The 15,656-nt window shown below is 34.5% G+C and overlaps 2 protein-coding genes across 8 annotated transcripts in view; both read left to right on the top strand.

The window, feature by feature from the left end:
* The window catches only part of LOC129765467 (neurocalcin homolog), a 433,786-nt gene that overhangs the window by 153,645 nt on the left and 264,485 nt on the right, over nucleotides 1–15,656 (top strand). The gene's annotated exons all lie outside the window — the stretch shown is intronic.
* LOC129765465 (neuronal calcium sensor 2) overlaps nucleotides 1–15,656 on the top strand; it is a 279,595-nt gene that overhangs the window by 72,432 nt on the left and 191,507 nt on the right. For 4 of the 7 annotated variants that reach the window (XM_055765822.1, XM_055765824.1, XM_055765821.1 and 1 more), the window contains exon 2: nucleotides 2,609–3,109. The exons of 2 other annotated variants lie outside the window; for them this stretch is intronic. The gene's annotated coding sequence lies outside the window, so the exon portion shown is untranslated. Of the gene's footprint in view, nucleotides 1–2,588; nucleotides 3,110–15,656 lie in introns of those variants that run through there. One more of the 7 variants, XM_055765823.1, reaches the window with a different exon arrangement.

The raw sequence follows: 15,656 nt of genomic DNA, 5'->3' as shown, positions 1-15,656 counted from the left end.
AGGTATAAAAGAAACGTTCGTAAAATTACGGCTTTATTCCCGTTTCCACTTCACGGTGAAACGAAATGAAGTTTATTTGCGATGAATTATGATGCTTATGTTTCATCATTATAATATAAAATTACCTTCAGACACAATTTTTTTAAGAGATTATTTTACCACATGAAGAAAACAAAATTTTCTATTTACATTGAATACTAATTTCAAACGAAGTGGACTAACACAATTTTTTTTATCAACTAATTCAATATCAAATCTAATCACCCTTATCTACCAGTTTTCATTTGATTACTATAACGTTTCTGTAAGATCTTCCAAAACAGAAATATTGTTGTTTGAATAAAAATTTCTCCTTTGTCTTTGATGATTAATTCTTCAATAAATAAATTTTTGAAAACTTTTTTGAAATTGATGAAAATCTTTAATAAATGTTAATGTAACAATTTGCCGTTGTACACAATTTATTAGAGGTTTCAAAATTGTCTTTCGATTTGCGATGCGATAATTATTTATTGAACAATAGGAAAAAACGATTTTTTATTTCTTTCCCATATTTTTGTCCAATACATTCACACAAATGGAATTTTAAAAAAAATCTGTAAATTCTGTATATTTGCTGAAAATCTGTAATTCCTTAAAATTTCAAAAAGTTACCCTATAAAAATGTTTACCACCTCGAAAAAACACCCTATGCAAAATATCAGCTCAATCGGAATTAAGGGAAGGTGGCGCAAAGCGGTCAAAGTTTGAGTTTTTTCAAAATCGATAAATCACCCAAGGTGGGAGTAAAGGAAATCGGTGGTTTTGAAAAAAAATGATGCCAAATGTCTTAAAATGGCATGAAATGTCGAGATCTAGTGTCATCTCGAAAAAAAATTTTTTGCCAAAAATCGGCACTCTGGAACTTTTTTGGAATACAAAACGAAAAGTATGGTTTTGGGTGCCAATAGAAGTAGTTAGTAATAGTAAATAGTAGTCTCGATTTTTCATTCGGAACTTGCTACGAGATGTTGATTTGCACGACAATATACCCAATGCAAAATATTAGCTCATTCGGACTTCATTTACTTGTGTCCCAGACGTTAAAATTTAATTTTTATTTGAAAATCGCAAAATCACCGGAAATCGAGATTTAAAAAAAAAAATGATGATGAATTATGAATGAAAATTATTTTTCCGAAATCAAATTAGTACTCTATGTAAATGAAAATCATTTTTGCTTGTGAGTAGTGAAAAAATATCGCCGTTAACGCGAATTACATTGCCTTCGTAAATATCGATAAAATTTTTATTTTGCTTAATAGTTGATCAAATTGATACAGCGAGATATCGCTTCCACACCCAAACTGTAACAGAAAAGATAAACACAATCCGAGTTTGCGAAATTTCATCCCCACCATTCTTCATAATAAATATATTTGCATCCATCATGTTAAATTTGACATTCTACACACATTAGCCGGGGCATCCGATTCGCATCGATATCATGGCCCATTAGAGATTCTTATTGTTTCCATCTCATTCATCACTCAGCGCGAATTATGGCTGGCTGAAATCAAATTTCCATCTCGAGACGCTGGGACAGACATCATTCCGGATCCCGCGCAGAAGGAAAATGCGCCGAAGCGTTATAAGCTGAAATACATTTTATAATTTATCACAGCCGTTTTCGGGCGAGAGTGCACGAAAACGAATCTGATTTATGTCAGGACGACGGGCCCGGATGTTGCGAAAATATGACAAACGACATATTTGGCGCTCCGTGGCGGGTAGGGTAACAAATGAGAGATAAGAATTATGTTCATGAAAACCGGCAGACTGTTTTATTTTATTTTTTTTTAATTTTTTTTCTCGAGCAAGCGTTCGATGTTAATTTGGGAGGAGGCTTTCGTGGTATATTGAACTAATCGAAGTCATGAAAAATCGTATCATTAAAAGCACTCTATGTATTTTCTCGAAGAGAAATGCCATTCCCCTCTTTGGGCGGCGGCAAAGAAAAAAATCCTTACGAAGGTTGTGCGAGCATTAGAACTAATCACATTTATTACGTAACAGTGCACTGGTTTCCATTGCCAGCGAAGCTCGTTTCGTTCACCACCAGCGATCCATTCCGCCCAAATGGTTGATTTTCTGCTGAAATTGAATTTTCCGCCCGTTGCCGTTGCTGGTCCAGGTTATTTCTGCTCTGATTTCTCATTTGCTCATTGTTTCCAGTATCCTTTCGGAATAGCATTAATTTCTCATTGCCTTTTCCGAAGCATAAATATCTTATGGCTCCATCTGAGTATCTGGATTTTTGCTGTGAACAATCCAATTCAAGATTGGAAAGATAAAGGCTTTTACGGTCTTGTGATGTACACGGCAAAGGATGAGCAGACGCTGATGAGCCGTTTGCCGTTCGTCTTTTGAGAGAAAAAAATAGCAGTCTATTTTTGAACTGAGTGCCATTCTGTCCGCAAGCGCGATATAGTCCAATGTATGTATATGTGTGTGTGAACATCGATGTCGTTGGCAGGGAAGTCAAACGGAACTAAAGCTTCGATTGATCGTAAAACGACGTGGCAAGTTATTGACTCTCACCGAGGTATCACTCTTTTTTTTGCTTCAGTGCTCAGCAGAATCCAATGCCCGAAAGTTGATCGATCAAGTGACTGGGGTAGGCGAATCGAAGCGCATCATCCTCCTGCAATCAGCAGAGTGTAACGAGAGAATAAAACGAGACAGACAGTGGAGAGGGTGGAGAGAGTGCATCAGTCTGCAATAAAAAGTGGTCACAAATAAGATAAAAAAGTTTTTGCCTGCAAGGCGGAAGGAAACGAAAGATAACTGTGTTCAGATACGTGCAGATCAACAACAATATAGTGCTCAAATATAAGTGAAATAGTCCGACAGCAGGAGAAACTGCCGCAGCATCATCGTTTCGACAAAGTGAAGTCGTGCGGGCCTTGAGAAGCGGCAGTCTGTGGTAGTTTGTATACAATCCCAACAGCCAACACAACTCAGCTACAGCTTGGTTGGCTGTATCTGTCCGGAAAAGTCAACAGAAGGGCACCGTTGAAAACAGGCTTGTCTGTTTCAGGAACCGAGCGGTAGACGTTTTGAAAATCCGGTAAATATCATTATTGGACTATAATACAGCTACTACGGAATAATAATACTCTAAGCAATTGTTTATTTTAGTTGTATATTTTATATTTAATCCCATGGCAATCAGAATAACTGAGAATTGTTTCTACACTGGCTTCATTTTATGCTCAATCATTGTATTATCAATTGTTTTCCCCATGGAAATTGCTACCGTTCTTTTATTCGTTTTACAATTGCAGTGTTCTGAAACTCTGAAACTCATTTGTTTGTACTGAATAAACGGGAACCTTTTAGTGCTGCCCTTTTTTGAGCGCCAAGAAATTAATGAAGAAGAAATGCTATTATTTTTTACCTTTACTTTTTGATTTTCGCTTCTCTATCTATTATTGCTTTATAGTTTCACCACTATTCTTACTTTTATCAATCAGATGGGCTTTCTTTTCCCAATCATTTATTGTCGGATTGAAATGTGGATATCGATTTTCGCAGGGTCATTGCACAATGTTCCAGGAGATGCATTTAAGTGGAAATAAGCATTTATAGCTCGACAGTTATTATCTAGACAAAAACTGTCTTCGACAAAGTTGTTACATATGATAGAGCTCTCATTTTCATGTTGCGAAAAATAGGGTGACCAAAATTGTCCATTAAATAAAAAATATAACTTTCTTATCTCTATATATAGAGGTAAATATAGTTCAACAATGTTGTAGTACCAGTTATTTGAGACATCTTTGTAGAACAAAGATTTTTTGTATCTCTTGGAATAACCGATATAGCGCCTTTTTCTAAGTTGCGTTTGGGTCACCATGAAAAAACTTTTTTTTTTTGCTCTAACTTTTATATTTCAAATTCTACATACAAACTGTTTGCGAAAGATTTATAGAACATACTAATACAAACATTTTGCGATGCAGAACTTGTCAATATCTCAACTTCACTCAAAGTTATTGATTTTTTTTCCCAAAAAATACGCTCTCTTCAGTTGCTTGCCATTCTTTCTGGAGCAAACTTAAGAAATGTTTATTGACGGAATTTGAAAGAACAAATTTCACTCTATATAATACACCCATACCTCGCTTTACGGCCTAGATCCGTTCCACGAAACTTGGCCGCAAAGCGAATAGCCGTATAAGGAATCAATTATTCGAATACAAATTCATACAAATTCAATCGGATCGATTCCAAATTTATTAAATATGTAACATGGTTTATCGTTAAAAATGTGGTTTTATCTTTTTATTTCATGTAAATCAAAAATACATGCATAACATGTAGATACATTTGTACATAAAATAATAACAGACTCCATAAACAACAACAATTCATGAACAAAAATGAACTTCATGTTACAAAAAATATGTATATGTATACAGTCATTCCATGCCAAACCAATACAGTGGTTCTCTGATTTTCGTTCAAATTGGTAGTTCTGTTCCTAACGTAAAATATTAGACTCGATTTTTTTATTGTTTTCATTAGGGTGTCCTTACATATTAGGATGGTCCGAAAAATCATTTTTTTTCCCAAAAATACCTCTATTTTTGGAACTGGGCACCCTAAGGGAACAAAAAAAAAGGATTCAATATTTTGCAACAGGAGATATGTTATTTTTTGTATTTGAGTAAATTAGCCGTAAATCATGAAATCATGAGTTTTTGGGTGAAAACCCATTAATAACTTTGAGCAGGATTAAGATATTGACAAATTCTGCATCGCAAACTGATGATATTGATAAGCATTAAAAGTCGTACGAAGGCAATTTTGATGTAAAATTTCAAATATAAAAGTTAGAGTAATATAACCGGGTTTTTCATGGTTACCCTAATAAAACTTGATTAAAAAACAACTTTGTGGGAGATACTCATTCCTTCGACAAAAACTGTCTTCGACAAAGTTGTTACATATGATAGTGCGCTCATTTTTATGTTATCAAAAATAGGGTGACCAAAATTTTCGATGAAATAAAAAATCTAACTGTCCTATCTTCATAGATAGAGATTAACATAGTTCGACCGTATTCTAGCCCCAATTATTTCAATTAACTTTGTAGAATAAAGTTTTTTTTTCTATCTTTCAATATAATCGATTAAGCTCTTTTTTCCTAAGATGCATTAGGGTGACCATGAAAAAGTGGTTTTTTTTGCTTTAACTTTTATATTTCAAATTCTACATCAAAACTGTCTTGGTACAACTTTTAGAGCTATCAAGACCAATATTTTGCGGGGCAGAACTTGTCAATATCTTAATCCTATTCAAAGTTATTGATGGTTTTTTACCCAAAAACTCACGATTTCAATTTTAATTTACTCAAACACGAAAAATAACATAGTTTGAAAATCACACATCATGTAGAGTGAACTCTGTTCTTTCAAATGCCGCCAACAAACTTTGTTTATGTTTGCACCAGAAAGAATGACAAACAATTGCTGAGAGCGTATTTTTTGGGAAGAAATATCAATTACTTTGAGTTAAGTTGAGATATTGACAAGTTCTGCATCGAAAAATGTTTGTATAAGTAAGCTCTAAAAGTCTTTCGAAGACAGTTTGTATGTAGAATTTGAAATATAAAAGTTAGAGCAAAAAACAATTTTTTTTAATGGTGACCCTAACGTAACTAAGAAAAAAGGCGCTATATCGGTTATATCAAGAAATACAAAAAAACTTTGTTCTATAAAGATATCTTAAATAACTGGGACTACAACATTGTTGAACTATGTTCACCTCTATCTATAAAGATTAGAAAGTTATTTTTTTTACTTTATCGACAATTTTGGTCACCCTATTTTTGATAACATGAAAACGAGTGCTCTATTATATGTAACAACTTTGTCGAAAACAGTTTTTGTCTAGAGAATAACTGTCGAGCTCTAAATGCTATTTTCCACTTAAATGCACTACCTGGACCATTGCGCATTGGTACTGGAACTCATCATTATAATATCAGATTATTTTCAGACACAATTCTTGTTCAAGATTTTTCAACCACTTGCAAATAACATGTTTCTCAATTACATGGAATAAATGTTTGATACAGAAAATATGATAGAATAAAGACAGACCCCTCCCCTCTCCTCCCCTTAGAGAGGGGGTGGAGTGTCTATTCACCATAGAAACGTTTCGTGTCCCCTAAAATCTGGGAGGTGTGTCGAACTACCTTAGAAATGTTTTTTCCCCATAAAACCTCCACATGCCAAATTTAGTTCCGTTTGCTTGATTAGTCCTTGAATTTGTGTTTCATTTGTATGACAGCCCCCCTTTAGAGAGGGGGGTGAAGTGTTCAACCACCATAGAATCATTTATTGCACCATAAAACCTCCACATGCCAAATTTCGTTTCATTTACTTGATTAGTTCTCAAGTAATACAAAAAATTGTGTTCCATTTGCATGATAGTCCCCCGCTAAGAGAGGGGGGAGTGTCAAATCACCATAAAAAACATTTATTGCACCCTAAAATATCCACATTCCGTTTGCTTGATTTATTCTCGAGTAATGCAGAATTTTGTTTTTTCATTTGTTTGCCAGCACTCCCTTAGAGAGGGGTGAGGGGTCTGAAACTACCAAGAAAACCTTCCCCGGCCCCAAAAACCCCTACAAACCAATTTTCATGTCGATACGTTTAGTAGTTTCCGAGTCCATAAGAATCAGACAGACAGACAGAAATCCGTTTTTATATATAGATATAACTCAAAAGCGGTTACGAAAATGTGTCCGATGAGTGACCTTCGGAATATTGTTTGTATTTCAATATAAATTTAAAAAGAAATCTAAAATTAAGAATCGATCGATTATATCGAGAAAAGGCGTATTTTATTTTTATTTTCTATTTTACGATAATTTCGAAACTGATTAATAACGGCTGAAAAATTAAATGCAATAACTTCGCTACAAATTGTCCGTGAATCGCATGGATTTGAAAAAAAAAACTAGGTTTTTCAACAACAACGTGTTTTAAATTAAACTTGAATATCTTTCTGGCAGTGATTTATTTATACATAAATACACATAATATATTGAAATTAGTATTAACGTTATTATATTATTCAGGATAAAATTTTAAATTTTCGAAATTTTTATCAAAATAATAATCAAAAAAGATTCTTTAGCGGAGCACACTCAAACAAAAATCTCTTCAATTTTTGTTGGACTTAGAGAAGATGATGCTAGAACAACGTTTTTCCCTAAATAACTTCATTTTGCGATGCATGGTCGACTTGTAGTCAAGTGCACTGTCTTTTTACTTTTCAACCATAGTCATTTTCGAAATTATCTTTTCAGGAAAGCAAATTTTTTCTTTTAAAAATTCACTGTGTAGGACTTCGAATGATTTTTTTTTTCATTTTTTCGTGATAATTCAAACAATTTTCAAAAAAAAAAAAATTATGTGATTTTGCAGGAGTTGCTGTTTTTGAGTTATATTGATTTATTCAAAAGGTACCATGGTGTTGTTAGATACCCTTTTTTCTATAAATATGCTATAAACATTCTTTATGGATGTTACATTGTCTTCCCTAAAAAACTTTTCAGCCATTTCTGAAATGCCCTTTGAACTTTTGTTTTTGCACTGCAGTTTTCAGTGGAACACGTCAATTATTGTTATTTCAACAAAAAAAACCGTGTAAATTAAGACAATTTCTTATAAGTTATACATAGAAAACGTTTTGGATGGCTGTTTTTGAGCTATTCGATGGTGCTGTTTTATTACGGTCGATGTATTTCTAGAAGACATTCTAGACATATTTATGGAAAAATTGAGTTCGCAAAGATATTTAATTTGTTTATATCTACCATATCCACGAAGTTCGTATAAATTCTGAGAAGGTGCAACCCATCCCATCGGCGCGAAAACCGTCTATAATCAAATATGGCTACTTTAAGGGGGTATTCTAGTGTAGAGACACGAATTTCGGGCGTTTTTTCGAGCTCCGTGAAAACAAAACAAAATATATTTTTGCTATCCAGTATATGATTGTTTGTTCATTCATCTTTTAACAATAAAATAAAAATTGAACGGAGAGAAAATATTCATAACTAGAATGGTTAAAAGCTGATGAAGTTAGAGGGTTCAAAAAAAATTTTGTGTTATGGCGTACACGATTCCAGCCCTTCTGGATATTTGAAACAAAAAAATCGAACAGAATCTGAATCAGTAAAGATGTCGCTGATTCAGAATCTGTCAGACAAGTCAAAAACATTTTTGAAGTTCATTGTTATGGCTGTACCTACCGCATCACTCAAATAGCTCTAACTCGGTAAATAATAGGATTTTCAATAAGTCTAGGGTATTTTCTTGAATGCCCAAACTACAGAAATTTGAAGGAAAAAAATGATTTTTTTAAATTTCTAGACTAGAATACTGCCTTAATATGTTAAAATTATGTCATCCCTATTGGAAAATATATGGGAAAACCTCCGCGTATTGCTCACCGTTGCGACTATGGTGGACATAAAACATTGTTCAGTGTTCTGGAGGCTTATGTAGCAGAAAAATAAGGAACATGAAACACGATGTCACTCTATTTTTTATTATCTTTTTGGAAACAAAGATATGGGTAACCTTTACCCCACATAAATTAGACATCCATTTCAATTCCTGCAGATACGGTTCTAAATTTGTCAACAATGAATGTGTATTAATCCGAGAAAATACCCCAAATTGGGTAGCAGCATTGCGAACTTCTCTGAATTCCTACTGTTTCGCACATTTAGTTTGATAACTCATGGCCATTCGGTGCCATTTTTCGGTCCGATCAATTGGTATTCATATCCCGAGCCTAACTCCTCGACTAGCCGTAATGTACATTCTCCTCGGGGAAAACGGGAAAAATGGCCGAGTCAGGAAGGTTTATTAATTTGATTGGGACTCGGGCTCGACAACATCGGCACCCAGAAGTTGCTGCTTTTCCGCACGATGGAAATCTCCCAATGGAAATCCCCACAATAACTTTTCCTCGCGCTCATTAGCTACGCCGTGAATACATTATTATGCTGGTTGCTTGCCACCGCTTTGCTCGACACACACCATTACCATCTAGACTGAAGTATTATGAAGAGAGCCGCTGTAAATTATTTCAATTTAACTTGCATTTTTATTTAATATCCCTGTTTAATTCAATTACGTCAGGGTCGGGGCTCGGTGGTCATTCAAATACCAGGGAGGCTACTCGCAGCTTCTTCGATGGATCTGACGCGTTTGTGTATCTTTTCATACAACTACCCACAGTTGACTGTTTTCCTAGCCATGCTGCTGGGCTGTTGGCTTTTGCTTTCGCCATTTGGTCATTTACGGCATAATTGGAAAAATATGTTTCTGCCGTTTTCCCACATCAACAACTGGGGCTGCTTGGGTACTTTCTGTAATCAGAGTTTTGTCCTGCTACCCTTGGCGATGTCAGTCATTGTCGGCCTTTCCTTCGTGAGTTACATTTACCTGAACCCTTTTTCCCGTTCCGAGTTCCACAAAAAATAGCGTAAATGTTGGTTTACCGTTCTCTTTTTCCGTCTGTTACCGAGCAACCCGAAACGATGGCTTATTTTCCTGATAGCGGTGTGTAATTCTCTTAGGATTGTTGTTTCCTACTGTCATTTTCTGAATTCTCATCCACCCCCACTGACAATCATTCAAGATTGAAAAATGAGCTCACTCAAAAATGTGCTTGTCTGCGAATTCGAAAGAGTTTCAATCCATTTAATTTATGGCGCAAATAAATGCCTATCGAAAGTTACAACGATCAAAATCCTGCTGTGTCATTTGCTCTGTTTCCCGACACGAACCGAAGGAAGAAATGTTCGATTATCAACGCGTTGGATTAACTTACGGTTGTTTGGGAGCCCATTCCGAGCGCAATAATAATATAAAGATCCTTCCGGAATCGCTCCGTTGAGGGGGGGCAAAAATTGCTGACTGTTGCTACACCGAATTTTATACTTTGCCCCAACACCAGCTAATTGCTCGGAACGACAGCCCGTCGATGCCGGAGCGCCACCGCTCTAGCTTCATCCCGCTCCCGGAATTGTCGCAAAGTTTTAGGAGCACGTAATTTCGGTTGCCATTAAAGCGCACTCGAGATATTCCTTGTTGTTCGCCTTGGGAACTAACGATGGAGAAGGGGAACCATAGACGCTATCCGCCTAGTCCGACTGAATGAAACTTATTTTTTGATGATGTTGCAGAAAAAACGAGGGAACAACTCTCGAAAATCGGGCCTCCAAGTGTAAAATTATTTATTACTGGTTTATGCTGTGTGATTCGCTGACGCATAGATCTGAAGTGTTTTTAGCACCGTTGGTAATCTTCAACAAACCGAATTACCTCGCCCCCTCTGTGGGCTACTTTTGAAGGAAGTTTGGACGCCGGAAATGTTGTGGGTTTTACTCCCGATTTTTGTTTCGGAGGAAAATTTAAGATGCTAAATGGGGTCCAGTAGAATAATGATTATGATAGTATGGTAAATGATCTTGGTTTGTCCAATTTGGAGTGTTTTTACGCAACTAGTTTGGGTTTGTTGAAAAGCCCCAAGTCTCCAGTTGTTAATACTACCATAAGGCGTTGAAATTATTCAATGTTTTATGTTTTTTAACGATTTTCCTCAAAAAGGAATTATGATCATGGTTTGACCACCTCTGATCATGGTTTGTCCGGCTTTAGAAATCACCATTTTTGAATGAAAACATTCGAATTCTCAAGTAGCATTCATCATTGCTTGTGTTTACTGTCATCATATTGATCCATTCATAATTTAGGCTTTCTTCAGAATATCGCATTTTCTTGGGCATTTTAAAAGTGTTCACCTCAAGACACTCAACATAGAAAAACTTCATTTCTGCTATACCGTTCTGAATCATATTTCGGACACTTTGTTCTAATATCTTGAAATGCTTAATGCATTTCAAATTAATATCACAATTGCTTCTTCAGAGTAATCCCTTGATTTCTCTATCATTACACATGAGAACTACATTTAAATTATAACATAATCGGCAGAAATCTTACAACACTACATATTATCGTTTGTGTTTGACGTTTCCTTAGCGTGAGCACGTAGAATTTGCCTGTTCATAAATATTTAAATTTCTCCCGTATTTCATCAGTTCTCATCATTGTTAACAGTTTACTGTGATTGCTTGGTAAGTGTTTCCCAGTTGACTATAGAATATAATCAAGTATAATGTAATTTTCGTCCAAAAAACTAAAAAATAAAGTGTTCGAGATTTGAATTCAATATGTCCGAAATTTGATTTAGTGTCCGAAGTTTGATTATTATTCGCTTCATTTGAAAAGCATTTTATTCGATGATTTTTTTATGTTTTCAATCAAATAGGTACCAAAGTAGAAAGCCTAAAAGCATATTTAACTAATTTATTAAAAATATAAACCAAAAAATACCGGTGCATAAAGTTTAGATCTGTTTTCTGCATCATATGACTTAAGCGTCCGAAATATGATTCAGAACGGTACGCGAAGGACACAATAAACAAACTGCAGCGCGCCAAGTGGTTGCCATAGAAATCATGTGGACAAAACAACATTATTGAATTGGACAACTCATGATCAGAATTGAGTTCATTAAAATGCGTTAATTTAATGGTTTAGCTATGTAAATCTAATACAAATGGTGTGCGACAATGATGTCTACAATACTTGTAAGTGTTATAATCTAGAAATGGTCTGAATACGTGCCAAATAATCATCTGTTGGTTGATTAAAAAATAGCTCAAGTGAGAGGCGCATTAGAATGTGGATCTTATAGTCCTTTAAAAGAAGAAGACAATATTATTGATATGTTTTGAAATATTCGAATACCTAATTTGACACAGGTGCGCTGAACTAGAGCATTCAAAACAGTGGACAAACCATGATCACATTTTCGACTGGACAAACCAAAATCATTTACCTTATTCCATAACAAAAATGTCATCTAATTTTTCAATTCGTTTCTTCCTACAGGTGAGTGTACCACTCTGACATGTTCCTTTATGATGGTCCCTGATTTGTACTATATTGCTATTTCAAGTAGGTATAATATCAATACTAAAAAATAAAGACTTTGACGTCGACAATGTTTTCATACGAAGAATTGAATCTTCTAAAAAATTGTTGGCAACTCTGAAAAAAACCTAAAAGTTGTATTTGATGGCTATATGCTTCACAGAATGTAACTTACAAAGAATAGTCAAAGAATAGATTTGCAAATATCATCACTAGTGCACAATGGTCCAGGAGATGCATTTAATTGGAAATTAGCATTTAGAGCTCGAAAGTTATTCTCTAGACAAAAACTGTCTTCGACAAAGTTGTTACATATGATAGAGCGCTCATTTTCATGTTGTCAAAAATAGGGTGACCAACATTTTCGATGAAATAAAGTATTTTTCCTTTTTCCTAAGTTGCGTTGGGGTCACCATGAAAAAAACTGTTTTTTTGCTCTAACTTTTATATTTCAAATTCTACATACAAACTGTCTTAGAAAGACTTTTAGAACATACTAATACAAACATTTTGCGATGCAGAACTTCAATATCTCACCTTCACTCAAAGTTATTGATATTTCGTCCCAAAAAATACGCTCTCTTCAATTGCTTGCCATTCTTTCTGGGACAAACATAAAAAATGTTTGTTGAGGGAATTTGGAAGAACAAATTCCACTCTATATAATATGTGATTTTCAAAGATATGTTATTTATGGTATTTGAGTAAATCAAAATTGAAATCATGTGTTTTTGGGTGAAACCCCATCAATAACTTTGAGCAAGATTAAGATATTGACAAATTCTGCATCGCAAAATGTTGGTATTGATAAGCTCTAAAAGTCGTACGAAGACAATTTTGATGTAGAATTTTAAATATAAAAGTCAGAGTGAAATAACCGGTTTTTTTCATGGTTACCCTAATGCAACTTAGTTAAAAAACAACTTTGTGGGAGATAGTTATTCTTTAGACAAAAACTGTCTTCCACAAAGTTGTTACATATGGATGGAGCGCTCATTTTTATGTTATCAAAAATAGGGTGACCAAAATTGTCGATGAAATAAAAAATCTAACTTTCTTATCTTTGTAGATAGAGATAAACACAGTTCGACAATATTGAAGTTTATATTTTTTAATATAATCGATTTAGCGCTTTTTTTCCAAAGTTGCATTAGGGTGACCGTGAAAAAGCGGGTATTTTTGCTCTAACTTTTATATTTTGAATCCTACATCAAAGCTGTCTTCATACGACTTTTAGAGCTTATCAAGACCAACATTTTGCCTAACTTGTAACTAACTTGTCAATATCCTAATCCTACTCAAAGTTATTGATGGGTTTTCACCCAATAACTTATGATTTCAATTTTAATTTACTCAAACACGAAAAATAACAAATCAATTTTTTTTTTTTTTTTTGATTTGGAAATCACACATTATGTAGAGTAAACTCTGTTCTTCCAAATGCCGCCAATAAACTTTGTTTATGTTTGCCCCAGAAAGAATGGCAAGCAATTGAAGAGAGCGTATTTTTTGGGAAGAAATATCAGTAACTTTGAGTAAAGTTGAGATTTTGACAAGTTCTGCATTGCAAAATGTTTGTGTCAGTATGTTCCAAAAAGTTTTTCGAAGACAGTTTGTATGTAGAATTGGAAATATAAAAGTTAGAGCAAAAAACAGTTTTTTTAATGGTGACCCTAACGTAACTTAGAAAAAGGCGCTATATTGGTTATTTCAAGAGATAGAGAAAAACTTTGTTCTACAAAGATGTCTCAAATAACTGGGACTACAACATTGTCGAACTATGTTTACCTCTATCCTATAGAGATAAGAAAGTTAGATTTCTTATTTCTTCGAAAATGTTGGTCACCCTATTTTTGGCAACATGAAAATGAGCGCTCTATCATATGTAAGAACTTTGTCGAAGACAGTTTTTGTCTAGAGAATAACTGTCGAGCTCTAAATGCTAAATTCCACCTAATTGCATCTCCTGAACCATTGCGCAGTGTATAAAAGTGAAGCAAATGATGATTTAAAAACTGTTGCATTTATAGACCCATGGTTTGGAATTGAATCCATGGTTGTTCGCTTTGTAAGCGGACGCGCGGACATTTAGACTACGAAGGCCCTAATCTGCACAAATGTATGTCGATTTTGTAGTCCGCATTAGGGAATCACCTTGTGGTCTACCCAAATTCATAGTAAATTAGAAGCTATCATTCAATGCATTTTGAACAAACTAATTGTTGAAAAAACGTGAACCATCAACCAGTCAAACAGCAACTTTGATATTGATTCATGTCTTTGGGGAGCAAACATATGGTATAACAAATGATATGCGGCTGTAAAGGAATAATGTGTGGAGAGTGTTTGTTAGGGTGGCAATGAATGTATGGAAAAAAATCGACCCTAAAATTTCAAAAAGTTACCACATAAAAAATGTTCACCACCTCGTAAAAACAACCTATGCCGAATTTCACCTCAATCGGACTTAAGGGAGTGTGGCACAAAGCGGTCAAAGTTTGAGTTTTTTGAAAATCGAAAAATCGCCCAAGGGAAGAGTTAAGGAAATAGGGGTTCTCGAAAAAAATTTTTTTATGTCAAATGTCTTAAAATCGCATGAAACGTCGAGATCTAGTGTCATCTCGAAAAAAAAAAATTGTCAAAAATTAGCATTTTGGGGACTCAATTTTATCCGGAGTACGAAACGAAAAGTATGGTTTTGGGTGCCAATAAAAATAGTTATCTCGATTTTTCATTTGGAACTTGCCACGAAATGTTGATTTGCACGATAATTTCACGTCGAGATTTACAGTTATCTCAAAAAAAAATTGACAAAAATAGATTTTTCAGGCGAAAAAACGACCAAGTGCAAAAAAACTTTTTTTGACAAAAAAAAAATTCGAGATAACTGTAAATCTCAACGAGTAATGCAATTTTAAGACATTTGACATCAACATTTTTTCTTTGAAACCCAGATTTCCGGTGATTTTTTGGTTTTCAAAAAACTCAAATTTTAACGTTTTTGACACCAGCAAATGAAGTCAGAATGAGCTAATATTTTGCATAGGGTATATTATCGTGCAAATCAACATTTCGTAGCAAGTTCCGAATGAAAAATCGAGATAACTATTTTTATTGGCACCCAAAATCATACTTTTCGTTTCGTACTCCGAAAAAAAAAACAAGTCCCAGAATGCCGATTTTTGACAAATTTTTTTCCAGATGACACTAGATCTCGACGTTTCATGCAATTTTAAGACATTTGAATTCAAATTGTTTTTTTCGAAAACCCCGATTTCCTCCCCCCTTAGGTGATTTTTCGATTTACAAAAAACTCAAACTTTGACCGCTTTGCGCCACTCTCTCTTAAGTCCGATTGAGCTGAAATTCGGCATAGGTTGTTTTTTCGAGGTGGTGAACATTTTTATGTGGTAACTTTTTGAAATTCGAGATGACCATTTTCATTGGCACCCTAGTGTTTGTTTTTCAATTTCAATAAAATAGAAATATATGTGAACCTTATTTTTCATTACTTTATCAGATGAAAACTCACATTTCTTTCGTGCTTATAGGGCTATATTCAAACAAAAATAGCGCTGT

This window comes from Toxorhynchites rutilus, chromosome 2, assembly GCF_029784135.1.
Source record: "Toxorhynchites rutilus septentrionalis strain SRP chromosome 2, ASM2978413v1, whole genome shotgun sequence".
Taxonomy (NCBI): domain Eukaryota; kingdom Metazoa; phylum Arthropoda; class Insecta; order Diptera; family Culicidae; genus Toxorhynchites; species Toxorhynchites rutilus.
This window is presented reverse-complemented; position numbering and strand designations above follow the sequence as displayed.